We start from the raw sequence: 5,584 nt of genomic DNA, 5'->3' as shown, positions 1-5,584 counted from the left end.
GCTACTCACTTCTCAATTTCTGATTAAAGTTAAATCATGCCAATAAATCACTCTAAATTACTTGCAACTGAAAGGGGTTAGGGCTGACTTGAGTGAAATACTTATTGGTACTGATTTACTTTCTATTATTCATCTAACAAAGTTATTAGTTCCAGCAGAAATTCAATATTTTTGTTTGAATGTTTTGGCCTCTCCTAATTCATTGGGAACCTTAATCCCCAACGCAATGGTGTTGAGAGGTGGGGCTTAATGAGAGGTGTTTAGGCTGTGAGGACTCTACCTTTATGAATGATTGATGCAACTACCAAAATAACTTTCAAGAGTTGGGTTCTCTCTCTTCTGCTCTTCTGTCACGTAAAGAACAGAGTTTCTGGAGGATGCAGCATTCAACGCTTCATCTTGGGAGTGGAGACTGGACCTTCCTCAGACGCCAAACCTATTGGTACCTTGATCTTATACTTTCCAGCCTCCAGAACTGTGAGAAATAAATTTCTGTCATGTACAAATTACCTAGTCTTGGGTATTCTGTTACAGCAGCACAAAACAGACGAAGACTCTCAATATGAAATCAATGCTGATTAAGCATTTTTTAATGTTCCATGGAGATGTTATTAGTTTTATTTACATTTCACATTAAACTGTCTGGTAGCCTTAATAGATGGTCTGATCAGTAATTATCCTTTCCAGAAGCCACCACTAATGGCTGTTAACACTCTTTCTTCTCTATTCATCTACTTTTATCCAATGGAGTACTTTTTAAAGCAATTACACCTCAAATATACTTCATTTCCTCAGATCCAAGATGAAGTATCAAGTAATTCAGAAATCTCACTTAGCAAGACTGTTTTTCCTTTATACTTTGGAATTATACCTGGCATATTTTTGTATTTCAGGCAATTGGAAGGGATTGAATAATATTCCATAAAAAGTAATGTGCACCCAAACTTTAAAATGTCATGTTTTTGGCAGTAAGGTTTTTGTAGATATAATTTGTTAAGGATCTTAAGAAGAAATCATCTGGATTTAGGTTGAATTCTAAATCCAATGACTTGTCCTTGTAAGAAGAGATGACATGGAGAGACACACAGGAAAGAAGGTGATAGGAAACTGGAGGCAGAGGTTGGAACTATGCTACCACAAGCCAAAAAACTCCAAGACATGCCAGCAACCCCAGAAACTAGTAGAGAAGCATGGAATGTTTTTCCCTTAAAGCTTCCAGATGGAACTAACCTAACCCTACTGACACCCTGATTTTGGAAGTCTGGCCTCCAAATGTGTGAGAGAATAAATTTCTAGCATTTTAAGCCACCTAGTTTGTAGTAATTGGTTATGGCAGTACTAAATCTTTAAGAAACAAATCTTTATTTTATATGAACTACTATAGAAAAAAAGAAAAAAATTATTTAGTTTATTTATACATTTAGTATAATTTTGATAAAATAAGAGTAATACAAGATAAAAATAGGTTAATTATATTTATAAATATTATTTCATAAAGATATTTGCAAATCAAGTCCAGCAACATACAAAACAAAAAAACAGTACATGGTTCAACATTTAAAACCTATGAATATATGACATTAATATTGTAAAGAAAAAAAGTATAAGGTAATCTTAAAAGATGTAAAAAAAAATGGAGATAAAATTCAACACTAATTTTTCCTGAACATGTCCATTAACGTGCCTGTTTCCTTTATGTACTACCAATTACTAAAGGACAAGTTCAACCAAATACTTAATAAATAATAATTTCAATTTTACAAAAACTCTTTTAGATTATAGAAGAGGAGGAAACATCCCCAAACTTATTTTATAAGGTTAGCATAATCTTGATAGCAAAACTAGGCAAGGACAGCATAAAGTAGAAAACTTACAGACCAGTCTTATTCATGAACATAGATATAAAAATCCTAAACAAAATCTTATAAAACCAAATTATATAATGTATAAAAAGTAAATATTTTATTATCAAGTTGAATTCATTTCAGGAATACAAAGTTGATTTAATATTAGAAAGTTAAATTATGTTATTCACCCCACACATAGTAAAGAATTCAACTTTGTCCAAAAAGAAGTCTGGTCTTTGTCCTTGGCTTCTGAGAGGTGATGGGTAGATCATTAGAATATCATGGTTGATAGGAGTGTCTTTGTTTGGCTGTGAGCCTTGGGTCACCAGATTGTCAAAAAATATGATTTAAGATGGAGAATGGCTACACCAGAAAGATGAGAAATGTTATTTAGCATGGGGGATTTGGGTCATGTCTGTAGGGGTTGGAGGCTGAAGATTGAAATCAGCCTCATGGGCAATCACCCATGTCTGCATCATGGAACCCCAATAAAAAGTTGGAACACCTGGCTCTGCTGAGCTTTCTTCATTAGCAATAGTAGATCATTAGAATATCATGGTTGATAGGAGTGTCTTTGTTTGGCTGTGAGCCTTGGGTCACCAGATTGTCAAAAAATATGATTTAAGATGGAGAATGGCTACACCAGAAAGATGAGAAATGTTATTTAGCATGGGGGATTTGGGTCATGTCTGTAGGGGTTGGAGGCTGAAGATTGAAATCAGCCTCATGGGCAATCACCCATGTCTGCATCATGGAACCCCAATAAAAAGTTGGAACACCTGGCTCTGCTGAGCTTTCTTCATTAGCAATATTTTGTACACATTGTCATACATTGATATTTGAGAAGTAATGTGTCCAGGACTCCACGGAGAAAGAAAAACAGAAGACACATGTTTGGTACTTTTCCTGGACTCTGCTCTAGGTGCCCCTCCTTGACTGACTTTAATCTGTATCCTTCCTGTCATACACTCTAACCTGTATTATAACAACTTTTAGTGACTTCCAGGAGTCCTTGTGGATTAGCTAATCTGAGGGTGGTTTTAGGAAGCCCCTAAACTTGCAATTGCTGTCAAAAGTGAGGACAGTCTTGCATGGACTATACCCTCTCAAACTATGCAGTTGGCTAAACTCCTTATGCCCCATTAACATATTTCTTTTTCTTTCTTTCTTTCTTTTTTTTTTTTTGTTTTTAGATGGAGTCTCACTCCATTGCCCAGGCTAGAGTGCAGTGGCACAATCTGGGATCACTGCAAACTCCGCCTCCCAGGTTCAAGTGATTCACCTGTCTCAGCCTCCCGAGTAGCTGGGATTACAGACGCCTGCTAATTTTTGTATTTTTAGTAGAGATAGGGTTTCACCATGTTGGGCAGGCTGGTCTGGAATTCCTGACCTCGTGATCCACCCACCTGAACCTCCCAAAGGGCTGGGTTTACAGGAGTGAGCCATTGTACACCATCACCCCATTAACATATTAAAGAATGAAAGCTATATAATGAGCTAAGTAGACACATTGTATTGGATAAAATTTAATATCTGTTTATGGTTTAGAAAATCTTAAGCAAATTAATAATGGAAGAAAAATTTCTTAATCATGTAAATATTATCAAAAAACTTCACAGCAATATTATACTCCATGGTGAAAATTTTTAAGTTCAATATAAAATAGGTAAAGGAGTTTATTATTACTACATTTGTTTAACATTCTAAATGGCCTAGATGCTATAGTAATGTGGAAAAAAAGTAAAATAAAAGGAATTAGGAGTTAGAATGAAACAAAACAAACTGTCATTATTTAATGGTAGTCTAACTGTCTACAAAAATAAAAAGATTATTGCATTTTTATACACCAGCAATGATCAGCTAAAAATGTTATTAAAAAATTATACTATGTAAAACATTCTTACCTCTACAGAGGTATGAGCTATATGGTCGTTAGCATTTGTCAAAATTCAACAAATTTTGCACTTGTATTTGTCTATTTTACTGTATATATATTTTACCTCAAAAATGAACTGTAAACAAATATTTAAAAAGTAAAAGAGTTTAAAAATATTTATACTATTTTAAATTACAATAAAAAAATATATTTTATCCAAGAGAAAAAAAAATCTAGTGGGAGATGTGTAAGCCCCTATCTGGTAAAAATTATAAAGCTTTATGAAAAGACATTAAATAAAACCTAAACAAATGAAGAAATATACCATATTCATGGATAGTCAGATTTAATATTGTATTGATGTCAATTATCATGAATTGATTAACACTCCTAGAATCCCAACATCGCAAGTTGATTTTAAAATTTATATAGACTAGCAAAGGACCAAAAATAACAAAGACAGTTCTAAAGAACAAGATGGGAATTTGTATGATCAAATATCAAACTTTATTATAAAGCTGTAGTAACTAAAACATTGTATATGGCACAAGGAAAAGTAAATGGAACATCATAGAGAGCCCACTACTAGACCTACATACACATATATATATAGACCATAGTCAATGTTAAGGAGAAAAAAAATCCAAGGAAGAAGGGGGAAGGAAGGGAAAATAGTTGAAAGAAAAATATTTGGCTCTGTATATATACATTTAATCACAGTCAAAATGATTTTTCTTAATATTTATGAAATAGAGGGACATAACATATGAATAAATCACAGTTCAGTTTTCATACTGCAGGGTCTCCTTTTCCTTCCTTCCTTCCTTCCTTCCTTCCTTCCTTCCTTCCTTCCTTCCTTCCTTCCTTCCTTCCTTCCTTCTTCCCTCCCTCCCTCCCTTTCTTTCTTTTTCTTTCTTTCTAGACAGGGTCTTGCTCTGTCACTCAGGCTAGAGTGCAGTGGCACAATCTTGGTTCACTGCAACTTCCACCTCCCAGGTTCAAGTGATTCTCCTGCCTCAGCCTCCTGAATAGCTGTGATTATAGGCACACACCATCATGCCTAGCTAATTTTTGTATTTTTAGTAGAGATGGGGTTTCACCATGTTGACCAGGCTAGTCTTGAACTCCTGACCTCAGATGATTTGCCCACTTTTGCCTCTCAAAGTACTGGAATTACAGGTGTGAGCCACTGTGCTCAGCTGACTTTCCAAGCTTAAGATTCATGTATTAATGCAAAGTTATTCATACATGAACGACTATGAGTCATATTGTATTGTTATGAACTTTGTGAATGTGAACTAATATGAAATAAGTGCTATCCAGTTGGTGTTTTTATTCACAACTATACACAATATTCTCTGGAATTGAGACAATTAATTATTTATATTTTCTTCTTTTTTGTTAGCTCAAATGCACCATTGTAACTCAATATCCAGAAAATTTCTACTCAAAAACAGTTTCAGGGCATAGTCTAGTTCTAAGCACTTAGGGGAGTACTTTAAATTTTCTTTCATTACCCTAATAAATTTTCTATTGTTCGTCATTCTCCTGTGGCATTCATTTTCAAAATGGAAAAATTAACAGAATATTTCTCCAAGGCAATACTGACTTTGTTTTAGGTTGCTTTATTTTATAGTGTCAAGTAAAATAAATCAGTGTCAAAAGTTATATATATTATGATATATTAATGTGAATAATTGATAATGTGTAAGAATTGATTTCCAGAATTGAGTCCAGTTGAGCCACACTCAAAATTGGTCCTTATACGTCTTTTTAAAAATCTTATCCACTTTATGGAAGCTATCTTGAAATATATAAATGAATAGAAGTTTCTACAACATTATTTGGAATCTTCCAAAGA

This window comes from Macaca mulatta, chromosome 11 (genome assembly GCF_049350105.2).
Source record: "Macaca mulatta isolate MMU2019108-1 chromosome 11, T2T-MMU8v2.0, whole genome shotgun sequence".
In the NCBI taxonomy this organism is placed as follows: domain Eukaryota; kingdom Metazoa; phylum Chordata; class Mammalia; order Primates; family Cercopithecidae; genus Macaca; species Macaca mulatta.
This window is presented reverse-complemented; position numbering follows the sequence as displayed.